Here is a 19,236-nt window from a genome sequence, read left to right on the forward strand (position 1 = left end):
ACATAGCAGTTTGAAAGCACATCAAAGTGCAAGTAGATAAATAGGTACCACTCTGGCGGGAAGGTAAATGGTGTTTCTGTGCACTGTTCTGGTTCGCCAGAAGTGCTTTAGTCATGCTGGCCACATGACCCAGAAGCTGTACGCCGGCTCCCTCAGCCAATAAAGCAAGATGAGTGTCACAACCCCAGAGTCGGCCATGACTGGACCTAATGGTCAGGGGTCCCTTTACCTTTACCTAGTCCAACACTGTAACCAGCACACTGGTTCAATTATTCAGAGGGAAAAATTCATCACAATTCGCATAGCCAGACCATGCCCTGAGTCCTGACATGGCTGTCCTAGAGTGGGAAAATCTGTTAATTTTGGTTTCTCTCGTTTCCCCCCTTTTACCATCTTAAGTTCAGTCGTCCACATTTGCATATCGCTTTTAGGTGTCCCCCCCTCCTCCAAAGTCCTCATGAAAATTCATTAGCATTTCAGTGCAACATTCTCCTCATATACACATTGTTACACAGCAATTTTATGCACACTTTACCCAAGTATATGCAGTTTTGCACTCATTACTTGCAAAATTTGGAGATGTGCGAATGTCTAAGGATACAGTTGAATACTGTTTCAGAAAGTATGGATTAGGTATTGTATTGTAATTTTATCTTGTGAACCGCCCTGAGACCCACGGGTATAGGGTAGTATACAAATTTAATTAATTTAATAAATATTAATGAATAAATGAATGAGTGAGAACTGAATCAAATTTCTCCCTCATTCCTATCTGTCCCACTGTTGGAACTCAGGGTCTAGTTCATCCTCTGATATTTTGTGTGTGTGTGTGTGTGTGTGTGTGTCTGTGTGTGTGATTTTTATTAAGCTTTCTATTTTACAATTTAAAATATTCATTAAACAGCCTTAAAATGTCAATGACTTCCCTTCTTCTCTTTCAATGGTTCAATTTGTATATCATAGATCCCTGCATATTTTACATAAACTGAACCATTCAGTATTCCATTAATACATCCATCAAAACTTGTTTACACTGCTGAATTTATCTTAATACTGCCATTTTCTTGGGTCTACTTCATCCTTCATCCATTCTTACCAGGGGAAGTCTGCTTTTTAATTCTAAAGTAAGCTGGCACCAGCCATAAAGAGCAGCCACTTGGGTACTGCAAACCTAAGGCCACGCCCACCTCATCCCTATGTTGACAACAGCCTTTGTAGCTTGGTACTATCTGTCATGGTCTGGTTCACGGGCGATCGAAGTCCCAGCAGGGGATGTCAGGACCGGGGGCAAAATGGCGGGGTGGGAGCAGGAAAAGGGGTCCAGAAGCCAGGATTCAGGAAGCCAAGGGTCCAAGAGTCCGGAAGCAAGGAGTCACGAATTCAGGGGTCCAAGGATCAAGAAGCAGGGAGTCAAGAAGCCGAGGTTCAAGGGTCAGGAAGCAAGAAGCCCAAGACAGGAAGCATGTTGTTGTGGCAAAGAGCTGAATGGAAATGCTGACCTTATAACCCTTCCCAGCTCTTGCCACCAGGTGCTGTGAGTTACTTGGTGAGGTACCTCACCTGTGAGGCTGCGCCTTGCCTCTTCAGAACAAACTTAGGAAGGCCCCAGTCCTGCAAAGTCCTATTGGTCACAGGGCTTGGCTCCTGCACGTACACCTGACACTACCTGTGACCAACACATTCACCTTTCAGGGTCTCAGTGTCCTCCATATGGCTCTTCCTCAATCGTTGGACACTTGCTAAGGTGGGACAATGGGAAAAGCTCTCCTCTGCACCTCCCACCAGATGTACCTCTGAGAATGCTGTAGAATCAGCAGGTCCTCATCTGTGGACTGCAGTGACCTTGACAGTGTATGCAATCTCTCAGATAGCTGTTTAGGACTTTGTAGACCAGATCTTGGCTCAGCAGATAATCCCCAGCCAGTGCAACTCCCTCTGTGCTGTTATCACATGGCATTGTAGGAATGCAAGTGGTCCATTGGCTCTGTGATGGGGAGGAGAAAGTCCAAATGGAGCAAATGTTGGCTGTTGACCCATTTTCTTATTTTAAGCATAATACTTTTCAATTTTATTCATTTCAAAACTTGACATGCTTCCCCCTCTTTCTACAGTTCCCTAAGTTTATTTTTAATATTTTCTGCATATACAAATTAACTTAGTTTGCTCATTTATTCATCTACTTTAAATATATACGCTCATAAAACTGCAGGTTGGTGGGTTTCTGGATGAAACATCGGCTCTGGATCCATTCCAGTCTGGCTTCCGCGCTGGTCATGGGACCGAGACGGCTCTGGTCGCCCTAACAGATGATCTCCGCAGGCAGCTGGATCGAAGCGGGTCGGGGCTGCTGATTCTTCTAGACCTGTCAGTAGCCTCCGACATGATCGATCACGAACTCCTGGACCACCGCCTTGCTGACATGGGGATCCAGGGCACAGTCCTTAAATGGCTGCGCTCGTTTCTCTCTGGTCGGGGACAGAGGGTGGCGCTTGGAGGGGGGATTGTCATTGTGCCACTCCTTGGTGTGTGGAGTGCCTCAGGGTGCGATATTCTCCCCGATGCTTTTCAACATCTTTATGCGCCCCCTCGCCCAGCTTGTCCGGAGTTTTGGGCTGGGCTGCCATCAGTATGCTGATGACACCCAGCTCTATCTGTTGATGGATGGCCATCCTGACTTGGCCCCAGACACACTGATCAGATTTTTGGAAGCTATGGCTGGATGGTTACGTGGGAGCCAGTTGAAGTTAAATCCTTCGAAGACAGAGGTCCTTTGGCTGGGAAGGGACGATATGGGATTGGGGGGGCAACTCCCATCTCTTGCGGGGGTGCAATTAGTGCCAGCACTGTCCCTTAAGAGTTTGGGTGTAATCTTCGACACCTCCCTTTCCATGGAGGTGCAGATTGCAGCTATAACAAAGGTGGCATTTTTTCATCTCCGCCAAGCTAAGCAGTTGGCTCCTTACCTCTCTCGCCCTGACCTAGCCACTGTGATCCACGCGATGGTCACCTCCAGACTGGATTATTGTAACTCGCTCTATGTGGGGCTGTCCTTGAGACTGACCCAGAAACTCCAACGGGTGCAGAATGCCGCAGCGAGATTCCTTACGGGGTCCTCGCTGCGAGATCACATTCACCTGGTGCTATACCAGCTGCACTGGCTCCCGGTGGGGTACAGGATCAGGTTTAAAGTGCTGATTTTAACCTTTAAATCCCTATACGGCCTAGGACCCTTGTATCTACGGGATCGCCTCTCCTGGTATGTCCCACAGAGGAACTTACGGTCTTCAAACAAAAACATGCTAAAGGTCCCAGGCCACAGAGAGGTTAGGCTGGCCTCAACTAGAGCCAGCGCGTTTTCGGCAGTGGCTCCAATCTGGTGGAACGCTCTGTCACAAGAGACTAGGGCCCTGCGGGACTTGACATCTTTCCACAGGGCCTGCAAGACAGAGCTGTTCCACCAGGCCTTTGGTCAGGGCACAGCCTGACTCCCTCCTTTGGCAATCTTCACAGAACTTTAGCCTAATGGTTGCCATCAATTTGAGTTGAATTAATTTTATAATGAACTGATTTTAGAATGTTGTACTATTTTATTGTTGTTAGCCGCCCTGAGCCCGGTTTCGGCTGAGGAGGGCGGGATATAAATAAAAATAATTATTATTATTATTATTATTATTATTATTATTATTATTATTATTATTATTATCTGTTTACAGTTTATTTGTAAATATTCAATAAACCATTTCCATTCTTTTATAATTTCTTATTTTTCAGTAAGTTTCACCATTTCTGCATATTCCATAAGTTTTTGTATCCATTCTTCTTTTGCTGGGACTTCTTTCCATTTTTGGGCAAGTAACTTTCTTGCCGCTGCAGTCACATACATGAATAAATTTCTATACAGTCTGTCCCTATAATTCTCAAAAGGAAAGCTTCTGGGTTGTTGGTGGTTTTTTTTACAAACGTTATTTTAAACACCTTTATCAATTCATTATATCTCATTTCCCAGTAAGCTTTAATATTGCTACAAGACTGCCACATATGATAAAAAGAACCTTCTTTCTCATTACATTTCCAACACTTATTTGATTTGGATTTAAACATTTTTTGCCAATTTACTCAGTGTTACGTACCATCGATACAACATTTTCATAAAATTTTCTCTTAGTCCATAACATGCTGTAAATTTTATATCCCTATTCCACATTATTAGCATTATAAATTTAATTAATTAATTGCCCTTCACCCAAGGGGACAGGGCAGTGGCGTAGCGTGGATTGCCAGGAAATGGACTGAGTAGGCATGTGCATTCAACTGTCTAACGGCATCCATGGCACCCAGGAAACTGCAGCTGCAGAGATAAGAAATTAAGAGTTGCTCTGTTGTCTGGAGAGGCCACTTCCTGGTTTGCATAGAGAACCTGTTTTCAACAGAGCCCAGCAATGGAAGTGCGCAGCTGTATTGAGGCAGCACTGGGTGTTGAAATTTTGTGCCCCCTAACAGTTTTGCACCCAGGGCAACAACCCTGTGCCCCACACTGTGTCAGCGTGAGTCACAGCAATAGAAAAGGCAGTATTAAGAACAGCTTAAAACAAAATCAGTCATGGGAGTAGGGTGGGTCCTAAGGCCACTATTCAGATAGCCAACTGCAAGTACCATGTGTTTGTTATTGCGTCGTACTCTTCATTATACAAAAGGATAAAGGTAAAGGGGCCCCTGACCATTAGGTCCAGTCGTGACCGACTCTGGGGTTGCGGCGCTTTATTGGCCGAGGGAGCCGGCGTACAGCTTCTGGGTCATGTGGCCAGCATGACTAAGCCGCTTCTGCAGAACCAGAGCAGCGCACGGAAACGCCGTTTACCTTCCCCCTGGAGCTGTACCTATTTATCTACTTGTACTTTGACGTGCTTTCGAACTGCTAGGTTGGCAGGAGCAGGGACTGAGCAACGGGAGCTCACCCTGTTGCGGGGATTCGAACTGCTGACCTTCTGATTGGCAAGTCCTAGGCTCTGTGGTTTAACCCACAGCGCCACCTGCGTCCCTTATACAAAAGGATACTCAAGACCTTATAAAGGGGGATGGAGGGGGAGGGGGAGGGAGGAATTGGGAGCTGATGGATGGGAAAGCAAAGGACATGGGGGGGGGGAATCTCTATGAAATCCCAGTCGCGAAAACACAGCCACACAGTCAGCTTCTGTAGTAGTCCCATCCATCATCAGGCTAATCCCTTGGCTTCAGCCATCGATGATGGAAAATATCTGACCTATAATGCATTGCCCTGACTTCTCATGTATCAGCAAGGGGAAGGTTCCCAGGAAAGAGCCTGAAACTATTAAGGGGAAGAGCAGGGAAAGGTCTCTTGTAGGTGATCAGGGTAGCAACAGACAGCATTGTTCTCATCAAGATGGCCAGGGCTGAACAAAACAGGAAAAGGGGGTGGAGACGCCAAATACCTCTCAGTCTCCATGAGAGAAAAGGGTTTGTATTTAAAAGTAACTATTATGATTCGTTGGAATTCACCCTGGAGGGCAGGAAATTCCCTGTGAGAAAAGGGGAATTTTCCAATTCCACAACACTAGGCCTGACTGTGATGACATCCCTGAAGTCAACTTGTTTTAGAGATAACTAGACAAGTCTAATTGGTTCTTGCTTGGAAAGAAGTCAAGAGCTTATAGCTCCAAGCATTTTATTTTATTTTTTTAGTCCTCTTGCTGAACACATTATACTTTTAAGGCACTATGATGCTATTTTACATGGCTTCCCCTAAATATTCACGGGAACTGTAGTTTGTTATGGGTGCTTGGAATTGTTAGGGCTTCTCCATTCCTCTCACAGTGCAACAGTTCCCAGGGTGACAACTGCCCGTGCAGAGCTTATCTGAGGTCCGGAGCAGGAATCTTGTTAGAATAAAGTTATAAACTAAAAAAAGGAGCCGGTATCTGGTGGGGGGCCCTGATTGGCTTAAACCTCTGAGGTCTGGGGCAACTGTACCCAGCTGCCCACCTCCTCTGGGAATTGCAACTCCATGAGGAGAATATGGGACATCTCGCAGCTATCAGTTCATGTCATTCTTTGGGAGGAAGCCATGACTGAAATAACCCTCAGAGAGCTGCAATTTTCAGGGTTCCTTGGGAGGAGGGGTTGGTTTTTAATCCACTTTGGGAACTGCAGTTTTGTGAGAGCAGTAGGAATCTCCCAGTGATTCTCAGCGCCCTTAAAAGGTAAAGGGACCCCTGACATGAGACCCCACTGCACTATTGAGTCATGGTTTAAGTTCCTTATATTTACAAAGCCCCAACAACTTGGGTCCTGGTTATTTTAAAGGCAAAGGTAAAGGGACCCCTGACCGTTAGGTCCAGTCATGACCAACTCTGGGGTTGTGGCGCTCATCTCGCTTTATTGGCCGAGGGAGCCAGTGTACAGCTTCTGGGTCATGTGCCTAGCATGACTAAGCTGCTTCTGGTGAACCAGAGCAGCACACGGAAACGCCGTTTACCTTCCCACCGGAGTGGTGCCTATTTATCTACTTGCACCTTGATGTGCTTTTGAACTGCTAGGTTGGCAGGAGCAGGGACCGAGCAACGGGAGCTCACCCCGTTGCGGGGATTCGAACCGCCGACCTTCTGATCAGCAAGTCCTAGGCTCTGTGCTTTAACCCACAGCGCCACCTGCACCCCCCTCAGCGCCCTTAAGAAATGACAATTTCCAGGATTTGGGTGTGAGTGTGAACTGTGTGGTATGATGATGCTTGAACTGCATAGGGTCTTTATACCGTTCTCTGCTTTCCTTGATGAGCAAGAAAAGTAAAAGCATACAATGATCCAATAGGCCTCGAGGCATTTGCCTAATGAAGCTTGAATGAATTTTCTGCTGGCTGTGTGTAATGAGAAGGTGGCTCAATACCAAAGTGGTGAGGAGGCCAGCGCAGTGCACATGCAATGGTGGAGTCAGTCCACTGCATCTGCCAGTGTGTTTGCACCACACCAACCTCTCCTCCATTAGCCCCTCCCCTTCTTATCAGTAAGCAGCAGCAACTCAGCTATAAGGAGGTCAGGTGAGTGATGCTGTCTCACCATGCAGTCTGCTACTGACAACAAGGATACCATGGAGAGAGGAAAGGGTCTAGCAGGTGAGGTTTACAGGCCTTCTGTTGCATACATACAAAAGTGCATATGCAGGGGTGATCTGTGTATAAAAATGCATATATTGTTGAAAATAACACATACAAACACATTATTATTATTATTATGTGAGTGGGTGGAGCCGTGGTCTAAACCACTGAGCCTCTTGGGCTTGCCAATCAGAAGGTCGGCGGTTCAAATCCCCGTGACATGGTGAGCTCCCGTTGCTCTGTCCCAGCTCCTGCCAACCTAGCAATTTGAAAGCATACAAGCACAAGTAGATAAATAGGTACCGCTGTGGCAGGAAGGTAAACAGAGTTTCCATGCGCTCCAGCACTCACCATGGTTTTGTTGTCCTGGACACATGACCTGGAAAAGCTGTCTGAGGGCAAACGCTGGCTCCCTCGGCCTGAAAGCGGAGGTGAGTGCTGCACCCCATAGTCAAATTCGGCTGAACTTAACCATCCAGGGGTCCTTTACTACTACTACTACTACTACTACTACTACTACTACTACTACTACTACATCATCATCATCATTATCATTGGAAAATGCTTTTCAAAAATGTCTGTGTTAGGCAAAAAAGCATACAAAAAAGGGCATAATAAGATTAATTCACACTAAAATGTGAATGAATTTTCAGGATGACATTTTTTAAAAATTGCAAACTGATGTGGAAATGTGGAAAGCTGCATTTAAGATTGGAAGAAATGATAAAATGGTACAGAAACTGAAACTGACAGATTCACCTATCCCTAGTGGAGACCCCCTAGAATTCTTTGAAGATCACCAAAAGAGTCAAGATAATTTATGTCCAAATGCACGTGCAATTACAAGAACCTTCTTTTCCCCCAAGTACTTCCATTCAGAAGCTTCTCCCGACATTTCACGTTTCTCTTTGTTCTTGCAAAAGCTTTCTGCAGGCCAGTAGGTGTACTTTTATGAGCCGTCTTAGGAAGAAAAAAAGTGTTTAATGCCTGCCCTTTCACAATCCAGGCAGGGAGAGTAAGTTCATATTTCAGGTTAAGGCACAAAGGCCCACTGGAAGTCATTATTCCCTGGATGTGAAATAAGTGATCTAATCAGAGTAAGACTGTGGAGGAATGGAAATTAGCTGATGCATAAAACTACTTGTGGTTCTTGATGAGGCAATGACATCTAAAATACAGAGCATGGCTATGCCCACGATGTTCCGCCCAATTCAAATTCCATCTTGATTTCTAGTTTGGAACCAGCACAGAAAAAATGTAGTATAACCCCCCCCCTTCCCCCAAAAATATAGAGGTAGAAATGGATAAGTGCATCAGTGTATTCCCATTCCATGCCCATGTTTCGTCTCTCCATTATAAACCTGTTCTGTCCCATTTTCTGTAGTTTTGCTTTTATATCGCTAGTGATGTTAAATTCTCGAGAATAAGCTTTTCTCAAGAATATTCTCAATTAATGAGGTGTGTACATTTAAAGCAGCTATGTAGATGGCACAGAATTTATAGTTTATAGAGAATATTCTCCGGAGAATTTTCTAGTAGAGAATATTCTTGAGAATATTCCCTATATATCGCACAGACAAAAATCGCATTTAAGTTGTACATCTTTTTGTACTCACTTCCCTTTAAAATATGTAAAATATGTAGGTGTTTTAGTGCTAAAACATGCGTTTTAGTCTTTTCTATGCATTTCCCCCCCAAAAGCGTGCATATTGTACACATTTTTTTGATCCCAAACAACACAACTGAATTTGTAAAAGGTAAAGGGACCCCTGACCATTAGGGCCAGTCATGGCCGACTCTGGGGTTGTGGCGCTCATCTCGCTTTACTGGCCAAGGGAGCCGGCATACAGCTTCCAGGTCATGTGGCCAGCATGACTAAGCCGCTTCTGGCGAACCAGAGCAGCGCATGGAAATGCTGTTTACCTTCCCGCTGGAGCGGTACCTATTTATCTACTTGCACTTTGATGTGCTTTCAAACTGCTAGGTTGGCAGGAGCAGGGACCGAGCAACGCGAGCTCACACTGTCGCGGGGATTCAAACCGCCGACCTTCTGATCAGCAAGTCCTAGGTTCTGTGGTTTAACCCACAGTGCCATATTGTACACATTTTTTTTGATCCCAAACAACACAACCAAATTTGTAGACGTGGACAATTTGCTTGTTAACTGTGTTGCAATCAATATATATGTCAGTGAAGTGCAAATGTGGTTAATTTGCTTTAAAATGCAGACCGAATTATATCCTCCCACCCACATTCCTACACATGGTACCGTGCAACCTCTAGCAAGCCACATGTAATATTGAGGTTTAAGGTGGGGTTTGGGGGTTAAAAGGTCACATAGATCCAAGTTTTGCCGCTGCAATACCAGGTAGCAGTCACTGAAAGATATCTTGTAATTTAACTCACCAAAATTGTTGCTCCTTGTAAGAAGGGAATGTCGTGAATAATTATTTCTCATTCCCTGTTACAGTGATATATGAAGAAGAAGAGGGGGGAGGTTTTCTTCTTCTTTTTTAAAAAAAACAATTTCTAGCCCTGCTGATTACCTTACTTTCCACGGGTCACTTAAAGCTTGGGTTGATTAATCTACTGATGAATCTGATTAAACGGATTGAAGCTTGCAGCATTGATTTTAAACAGAGCTGGGGAACGTATTTCAGGTTGAGGAATGCTGGAAACCTTCCAGGGGCCACATGCATGTGTTGGGTGGGGCCAGAAGCAAAAGTGGTCAGAGCAATGAATGTAAACTTTCCCTTTGTACAGCAGGATCGTTTCTACACGCACACAAACATATCCCGTACCCTCCCACATTTATCTGATGAAAACAGGGATGTCCTATTCCATAATAATAATAATTTTATTTATACCCCACCCTTGTGTTTGGGTTGCCCCAGCCACTCTGGGGGCAGCTTCCAACATATATAAAGACATAATAAAACATTAACCATTTAAAAAAACTTCCCTATACAGGGCTGCCTTCAGATGTCTTCTAAAGGTTGTATAGTTACTTATCTCCTTAGCTCACGGGTTGCATAACTCCATGCCCTCCAACATTTCTCCAATGAAAATAGGGACGTCCTAAGGAAAAGTGGGACATTCTGGTATCAAATCAGAAACTGACACAGCTTCTGAAAGTTCAAGAGTTTCCCTGGAAAATAGGGACACTTGGAGGATCTGACATACCCCTCCATTGTCCATAGGGACGCGGGTGGCGCTGTGGTTTAAAGCACTGAGCCTCTTGGGCTTGCTGATCAGAAGGTCAGTGGTTCGAATCCCTGTGATGGAGTGAGCTCCCATTGATCTGTCCCAGTTCCTGCCAACCTAGCTGTTCGAAAGCACACCAGTTCAAGTAGATAAATAGGTACTGCTGCGGTGGGAAGCTAAACACAGTTTCTTTGCGCTCTGGCTTCCATCACAGTGTCCCATTGCGCCAGAAGCAGTTTATTCATGCTGGCCACATGACCCGGAAAGCTGTCTGCAGACAAACACTGGCTCCCTCGGCCTGAAAGTGAGATGAGCACCACAACCTATAGTTGCCTTTGACTGGACATAACCATCCAGGGGTCCTTTACCTTTTACCTTTACCCATTGTCCATTCAGGCAAGCAAGAAGCATTATCGGAATCCGGTGACATATTCCAGCCAGGCAAAGGATGGGATGTAAAACATTCACCTTCCTGGTGACTCAGGAAGGTGTGTGGCTTACAGAGGGACCTGAGAGCCAGATGGAGAGACCTGAGAGCCACATTGGGCCCACTGTGCCCAAGGTTCCCCACCATATCTGTCAACTTACAGATTTGAAAATAAGGGACCAGCAGCCTTGAAAATAAGGGAGCAGCAGCCAAAATAAGGGATTTTAGTCAACCAGCTGAAATACGAAATTAAAAGGGACCAGAGAATTTGGGAGAGCAGCACCGGTTTTTAGCCCTTCGTTTCCAGAGGTTGCTGCTCAAGACACCAGCTGATGAAACACTGCAATTAAATAACTGCAAGCAGCAACCACTTTTCGTGCAAAAAGAAGTCCAAGCTATGAAGAAGCTGCTGCAGTTCTGTATCTTTTCTCTCGTGCTCCATCTGCAGCTCTCAGTTCCATCAGGCGGGGCGGGAGGAAGAGGGGGGGAAATAGCGCCCGAAGTAAACCCGCAGATCGGACCATCTATGCTCGTCTACCACTACAAATCTATGGGAGAAGCGCTTGCAGTCCTTCCCCCACTTTCCCCCTCTATGGTTAGCCCTTGGAACACCTGCCCGCGCCTCTGCCTCCCCTCCTCCTCTCTCTGAACTTCTTTCTCTATGGTTGCCCTCACTCTCCTCTCAAGGCTCCTCAGCAATTGATAAGCCGCTCCAGGCTGCCCATCTCATCCACGTCCTTTGGCGGCGGAGCCACAGTAAGGCCTAGCGGGAGCGGCGGCGGCGGTGACGGGCAGAGGGGAGGCCCCAGGCAGAGATGCTCAGTTTGGTGGCTGCAAGGAGGATGGTGGCAGAAGGGCCCGAGGCTCCCGCCAGTCCCGGCGAGGAGGGGCTCCCGGGAGCCAAGGCTGGTGAGAGAAGGCCGGAGGGGGGCGGGGCGGGCAGCCAAGCAACACAGTTGGAGCCTTCCTCCTCCCTGGCCGGCAGGGAGGAGGGAGAGAAGCTGCTTCCTTTGAAACCCGGGAAATTTAAGGGACATCATCAATAAGGGACAGCAGCGGGACACGGTGCTGGGATAAGGGAGTTTCCCACCAAATAAGGGACAGTTGACAGCTATGTTCCCCGCCTCTATCTTAATCAAACATTTCAGTAAGCCTTTTGTATACATGTGACTAATACAAAAAATAATAATAGAGATGGAGCAGATCCGAATAGGGAGCATATTGTACTTCTCAAACAAGTTAAGCTGGCAGTTTGGTAAATAGGAACTGTGAAGCAGCCTTACAGCCTCTCCTTGGATTTTCTGGTTTATCGCTAACAAGCTGAGATTTCTGAAAACAAGCCTTTGTAGGCATAGCGGTGCCCTCCCTAAGTCCGTGCGAATAAAAGGGCCCATTCCAGACACATCTGTACTTAAATAAATAGGATGCAAATACCTTATATAGTTAAGCAACCTAACAAACTGGCCCATTTGCATCATGTTGGCTCCTTTAAATGCTCTTGCAGGAGACTCTGGTGTTGGAAAGACAAAGAGGAGAGACTAGTCAGGATTATATTTTTCAACAGGCAGCACAGTTGTAAGTAATCCTCTCTGCACCCACAGTCTTCCTTGGATTTTTCAGTCTAGAGGAATTGCCTATGACCAGCCAAGATGACCCACAATGTGTGATTGTGATGTGCTTTTGCATGTTCTGTGTGTCTGCGTCGTCCTCAGCACAGCTTGCCAGCTGTCCCAGTGGGGCCCAGGCACCCCCAAAAGCTTGGTGGCTCCTGGTCTAACCACTGCATCACACTGTCTCAATCCGTAACTAAAGGAATAGGTACTGCATATAGTAACCACTAGGTGGCTTCCTCTGCAAACATTGCCGTACTGGCAGAATGTTTGCTTCAAAATTAAAATGCACATGCACTGCTTTCCTTTGATGCCATGGGTTTTAATGGTGCAGGAAAGCCTTAAAAACTCTTGAAGTGCTGCTCATAACTAAAGCAATGTGGGGCTGCCTTCCTTGATAAGCCTGAATAGACTATAACAATACACCTGTTCAAAAATGGGAATTAAAAGGGCATATGTTTATTTGCAGCACAGTTTAACTTGTTATATGTGTGGCAAAATTGTTATCTGAAATTTGACATATTCATAGACCTTACCAGATGCACCATGCAGGCCGTGTTTCAAGTTATTAGTTTAGCAGATGCATTTTTATAAGCTACAGAATTTTGAGGCTTATTACACCAAAGCCTTTTATTTGACTATTCTCCTTAACTGAAGGGTCTCTCTCTCTCTCTCTCTCTCTCTCTCTCTCTCACACACACACACACACACACACACACACACACACACCACTGAACAATAGTGCTTAAAAACAACATGTTCGCTACAATTCCTCATCTGGCTTGCAACGGAAGAGCAATGACTGGGTCTCAATGGACCCAGAGTTAAGAACATGGCAGAGCTGTGTTTATTAATTTACTCAGTTTGAATCTCAGTGTATTAGCCTCTACAATACACCAACTCTTTGGCCAGGAATTTGCATGCCCTTAAAGAAAATTGGTACCAGCAGAAGTGCCCGAACCGCTCTGCTGATGTGCCTGCAGAGGGCCAGCTACTTTGCCACCTCATCTCTCCCAATAAGTGGCAGTCATTCTGCTGCCAGGAGGCCAGGTGTGGTGGTGGTGGTGACTCCTTCCTGTCACCCACTCTTGATCACATGTGGTCTGAAACACAGGCCACATTCACAGCATATTTTTAAAGTGCTATGGTACCACTTTGAACAGGCATGGTTTCCTGCAAATAATTATGGGAGCCTTAGTTTCTGAAGGGTGCTGAGGGCTAGCAGGAGACCCCCTATTCCCCTCCCAAAGCTACAGTTCCCAGAGTGGTTGAGAAATCAACCTCTCTTCCCAGAGAACTCTGGGAATTGTAGCTCAGAAAGGGGAATAAGGGGGTCTCTTAACTGCTCTCCACACTCTTTAACAAGCCACAGGAACCAGAATTCTTTGGGGGAAGCCATGAACATCAAAAAAATGAAGATCATGGCCACTGGTCCCATCACCTCCTGGCAAATAGAAGGGGAAGAAATGGAGGCAGTGAGAGATTTTACTTTCTTGGGCTCCGTGATCACTGCAGATGGTGAGAGCAGTCACAAAATTAAAAGACGCCTGCTTCTTGGGAGAAAAGCAATGACAAACCTAGACAGCATCTTAAAAAGCAGAGACATCACCTTACCAACAAAGGTCCGTATAGTTAAAGCTATGGTTTTCCCCGTAGTGATGTATGGAAGTGAGAGCTGGACCATAAAGAAGGCTGATCGCCGAAGAATTGATGCTTTTGAATTATGGTGTTGGAGGAGACTCTTGAGAGTCCCATGGACTGCAAGAAGATCAAACCTCCCCATTCTTAAGGAAATCAACCCAGAGTGCTCACAGTGTTCTCGAAGCTACCAGCATGAGTTTGACCAAGCTGCAGGAGGCAGTGGAAGACAGGAGTGCCTGGCGTGCTCTGGTCCATGGGGTCACGAAGAGTTGGACATGACTAAATGACTAAACAACAACGACTGTTTAAAGCGGTGTCATATGGCTCTAAAACTGGTGTGAGTGTGGTTGTGTCATGAGCCTACCAAGCAAGTTCCTGGCTGAGATAAGAGTTGAAGGTTCCAAGCACACCATCTGTCATAGAACCCATGCAGCCATCAGGGCAAACCTTTGGTGTTATCTTTCTGAACAACGGTCCACCAGCAATGCTGCCATTTTTAAGGTAAGCAACTCTTGACCTTGCTTCTAAAGACCCAGCCTTCATTGCGCATCCCAATTGCCTGGGCACTAGGGACAGACTGTAAACCGGAGGCAAAGGCATTGTGCCTGTTTGAAGGAAGCTTAAAAAGTGAGCCAGAGACAGGTCTTTCTGCTGTGATGAAAGTTGGCCTACAAACCTTGGCTCGGTGCCGATGGTTGACTGGGAAACTGGAATTGGCAGACACAGAGTCTTTGAAATGAAAGGCAAGATGGAGGACTGAGAGCGTCTCTAAATAATTAATTTCAGGTTACTGTGCAATCCAGGAACCCTGTTGATTTTAAAGCCATTAATTGCTTGTTAGGCTCCATTAAGTCACTGGGAAAAGCACGTTGGATTTTTATTTTTTTTAATGCAGAGATTAAATGGCAGCTTTTGCACTTTGGCTAAGTCCCCCCCCCCCCCCGGAAAACATCTAAAGGAAAAGGGAAAGACGGTATGCAAATATATTTGTCCATATGTATGAATTTTGGAAATGACCTATTTTATTTTGAAAATCATATCTGTCTGGGTCCTCGAACACTGTAAAGTCAGAGCTCTGTACAAGTGTCCCATTACTTACAATGGATTGCTAGGTGCAGAGCTACAGCCGGAAGCTGCCATCCCACCCCCAGTTACCTGGGAGTAAGCCCCACTGAATTCACTGGAACTTATTTCTGAGTAGATGTGTGCTGCAGCTGCACAGGCCAATTTAAACAAGAGTGGCTGCTTAGAAGCAAGTCCCTCTGTTCAGTGGGGATTACTCACCAGATTAAGGGGAGAGAGAAGGATTGGAGCCTATATGAGACACTGGAATGTATGAGTGTATTTAATAGGTGTCCAACTCTCTTTTCAGACAAAAAAAAATCCCAAAGCTACTTACCACAGTTATTAAAATTCAAATATGCAGTGCCGGTGGCAAATGTGTATAAATGTTCACAAATGGAAAACAAAGGCATGGCGGGCTTACACATTCAGAGACAAAGGGAAAGGCGGAAGGTCTGAGAGGAAACGCTAGAGGAGGAATGTGAGATTGACAAATGTAGGATTGGTGAGTTACTTACATCAGCAGCAACAGGAGAGGAGGCAGTCACTGTAGTTCTTATTTCTATCCCAAATTGGGATTCAAGGTGGCTTGTTGTTGTTGTTTAGTCGTGTCCGACTCTTCGTGATTCCATGGACCAGAGCACGCCAGGCACTCCTGTCTTCCACTGCCTCCTGCAGCTTGGTCAAACTCATGTTAGTAGCTTTGAGGACACTGTCCAGCCATCTCGTCCTCTGTCGTCCCCTTCTCCTTGTGCCCTCAATCTTTCCCAACATCAGGGTCTTTTCCAGGGAGTCTTCTCTTCTCATGAGGTGGCCAAAGGATTCAGCTTCAGGATCTGTCCTTCCGGTGAGCACTCAGGGCTGATTTCCTTTGGAATGGATAGATTTGATCTTTTTGCAGTCCACGGGACTCTCAAGAGTCTCCTCCAGCACCATAATTCAAAAGCATTAATTCTTCGGCGATCAGCCTTCTTGATGGTCCAGCTCTCACTTTCATACATCACTACTGGGAAAACCATAGCTTTAACTATATGAACCTTTGTTGGCAAGGTGATGTCTCTGCTTTTTAAGATGCTGTCTAGCTTTGTCATTGCTTTTCTCCCAATTCTTCGGTGATCAGCCTTCTTGATGGTCCAGCTCTCACTTTCATACATCACTACTGGGAAAACCATAGCTTTAACTATATGGGCTTTTGTCAGCAAGGTGATGTCTCTGCTTTTACAACCTTTGAAAACAATACTATAAAATGCAAAGTAATAAAAAGGAACCAGTTGAAAATTAGAATACACTGGAACATTTAGAATTGGCAATTAAGATACAACTCAGTGACCAGCATCCTCTGCACTTTGGTTTTCAACAGCCCATCTGCATAGGAAGGGTTTAGCCTGCTGGCAGAAAGATAATCATAGAATTGGAGAGTTAGAAGGGGGTCCCAAGGGTCATCTAGTCCCACCCCCTGGAATGCAGGAATCTCAACTAAAGCATCCATAACAGATGGCCATCTGCTTATAAACCTCCAAGGATGGAGAGTCAACCACCTCCCGAGGGAGACCGTTCCCCTGTCAAACAGCTCTTACTGTCAGAAAGCTCTTCCTGATGTTTAGTCAGAATCTCCCTTCTTGTCATTTGAAGCCATTGGTACGAATCCCACCCTCCAGAACAGGAGAAAACCATCTTGCTCCATCTTCCATGTGACAGCCCTTCAGATATTTGAAGTTGGCTATCCTATCTTTTCTTAGTCTCCTCTTTTCCAGGCTAAACATACCCAGCTCCTTCAACCTTTCCTCATAACATAACATGAGCCTTGATGGATCCAATGAACAGGTCTATCTTAGCCCTGCATCCCATCACCTGATTGGCGGCTGTGGCATTTGCCCTCCTAGGTGTGTGACATCATACTGGGTTCATAAGGAAAGAGTTAACTAATTGTAAAATGACTAACCAATGGGAACCCAAGGGGAGGAGTTAGAGTTAGGGTGGTTGAGAAGTCTGGAGTTAGAGAAGAGACAGAGAGGATAAGTCTGTGGGTTGGGCTAGTCTGATGTGAGAGAGTGAGAGAATCTGTTAAGAGGAGTCATTCAAACAGTTGATATAATCAGTCAGAAGGTATTAGGAAGGTATAGGCTGGTAAAGAAACTAAAGTTAAGAAACTGACAGGAATATTATCTGAGAAACCATAAACTTGTTAATGTTTATAAAATAAACTTGTTTATTTGGTTCACTTTTAACAACTGTCTGGACTCAGTGTTTTACCCAAGAGTAATGGGTTGGTGGCAGCGGGGAAGCGAGCACAGCGGTGGCACAGGGATCAATAGACCATTAAACGTCCGGGGACCCTGTGTGATCGCCACAGCAGCCAATCAGGCTTCAATGGAGAGCCTATGGGCAGGACACAAGAGGAACAGCTCCCTCCCAAGTTGTTCCCATCAGTGGCTTACTGCCTCCGAACCTCAAGGATGACTATAACAGCCATGGCTAGTTGCCACTGAGAGACTTATCCTCCTCAATGGATCTGTGGATCTGCACACAGAAAGATTTTGCTTGTCCAGAGAAGCACAAGCCCCCTTTCCATGGAAGCCAATTTAACTGCTGAATCTGGGCATCTTAAATGAATATACTTAATTCAAGAGCCATTCATTTTATTTCCTTTAAAATATGATGCTGCTTATACTGTCACGAGTGCATCTGCATTTGCAGCTAACCCTAACTTAGAATTCCTGTAGGCAGTCTTTTCCTTGACAGTTTTATTAACATATGCCCTGCAGTGACATAAATCTAATGGGTTGGTTTTTTTGTAATTAAATATTTATAGTGATCAATAAAGCAATGAGTTGCAAAAAATTGCAAGGGGGAAGGCACACATAAAATGGTTATTAAGGGATCTCAGTTTTACTTTCACTCATTCTGTTGTTACTACTAATGAAGAAAATGTTCACCATGGTAGGTTGAAGGAGGTCAAAAACATTGCAGGAGTCTTAATTTGTCCATTCTCCACCCTACAAAAGATGCATTTTGCAAGTTCCCTATCAATTTTCTTTTATTTATTTATCTATTTGTTTGTTTGTTTGTTTGTTTGTTTAGTTACTTACGTATAGTCCAGGTCCTGGACACTGAGAAGTTCTCAAAGAGCTATGCAAAAGCTATTACAGCCATACCTCTTGTTACGTTTGGTTCAGGTTACGTATTTCAGGTTGCGTCCTATGGCGACCCTGAAGTACCGGAAAGGGTTACTTCCAGGTTTCGCCACTCACGCATGTGCAGATGCACAAAATGACGTCACGCGCATGCGCAGAAGAGGCGAATCGCAACCCACGTGTGCGCAGACGCGAGTTGCGTTCCGTTCAGGTTGCAAACGGGGCTCCGGATCGGATCCCGTTCACAGCCAGAGGTACCACTGAACTAACCCCCAACTGTAGAAGCAGCCCATAGCCATCATGCCTTGTAGATATGAATAGCTCTCTCCTCTGGGGGAGCCACACAGCAGACCATAGCTCAGGTCACCTCCCTGACCTTTGGAGCAAGGATGCTGTCTGGTCCACAGTATTCCAGATACCTTCTTTTGAGCCATGCAAGTTGGTGGCAACCACATCCTCTTATGTGAGGCATACTGGACCATCAAAGCTGCTCAGTTCCCACAGATTCAGGTTGCTCGATCTGGGCAGTTAGAAAGTTGTTTTTTAACTACAAAATGGAGGGTTGGGGTGTGGTGGCCTGGGACTCGGGCTCGGACTTGGAACCAGAGGAGTCTCAGTCTGCACCAGATCCTTTGCTTCAGGCATCATCTGAACCAAGTCTGGGGCCTGGTCCTGAAGAGTCCCAGTCTGCACGGGTTCCCCTGCAACAAACACCAGCTGGTGCCGAGTGGGGCCTGAGCCTGCCCTGGCTCCAGATGTGGGGATTACCTCGTCGCCTTCAGCTGGGCCATCACTTACAGCTGCTCCACTACCGGTTGGGTCAGGGGAGGCTGAGGTGGCCCCTGGGTCTAGTAACCCACCGACGTCTCCCGAGCTGCAGAGACTAAGGTCTGTGAGAAGGAGAGACCTGAGTGCTCGCAGGAGGAGTGCTCACCTTCGGGTGAAACAGGGAGGTGAGTCGCTGGGGGATTAGGACCAGGCGCTACCCTGACAAAGATAAAAGGCTGTTGGACCCCGCCCCAGGTTGCAGGAGCATCATTGCTGTATGCT

At 45.9% G+C, this 19,236-nt stretch overlaps 1 long non-coding RNA gene across 3 annotated transcripts in view; it reads right to left on the bottom strand.

The window, feature by feature from the left end:
- LOC310693417 overlaps nucleotides 1–12,340 on the bottom strand; it is a 43,615-nt gene extending 31,275 nt beyond the window's left edge. The window contains exons 1-3 of one of the 3 annotated variants that reach the window (XR_014519155.1): nucleotides 12,174–12,340; nucleotides 1,667–1,984; nucleotides 1,188–1,229 (exon numbers count right to left, since the gene is read on the bottom strand). This is a non-coding gene — a long non-coding RNA (uncharacterized lncRNA). Of the gene's footprint in view, nucleotides 1–1,074; nucleotides 1,230–1,666; nucleotides 1,985–5,260; nucleotides 5,380–12,173 lie in introns of those variants that run through there. The other 2 variants (XR_014519156.1, XR_014519157.1) reach the window with 2 other exon arrangements.
- Nucleotides 12,341–19,236: the final 6,896 nt, after the last annotated feature.

Source organism: Podarcis liolepis (assembly GCF_965112155.1).
Source record: "Podarcis liolepis genome assembly, chromosome: 14".
Lineage (NCBI taxonomy): Eukaryota > Metazoa > Chordata > Lepidosauria > Squamata > Lacertidae > Podarcis > Podarcis liolepis.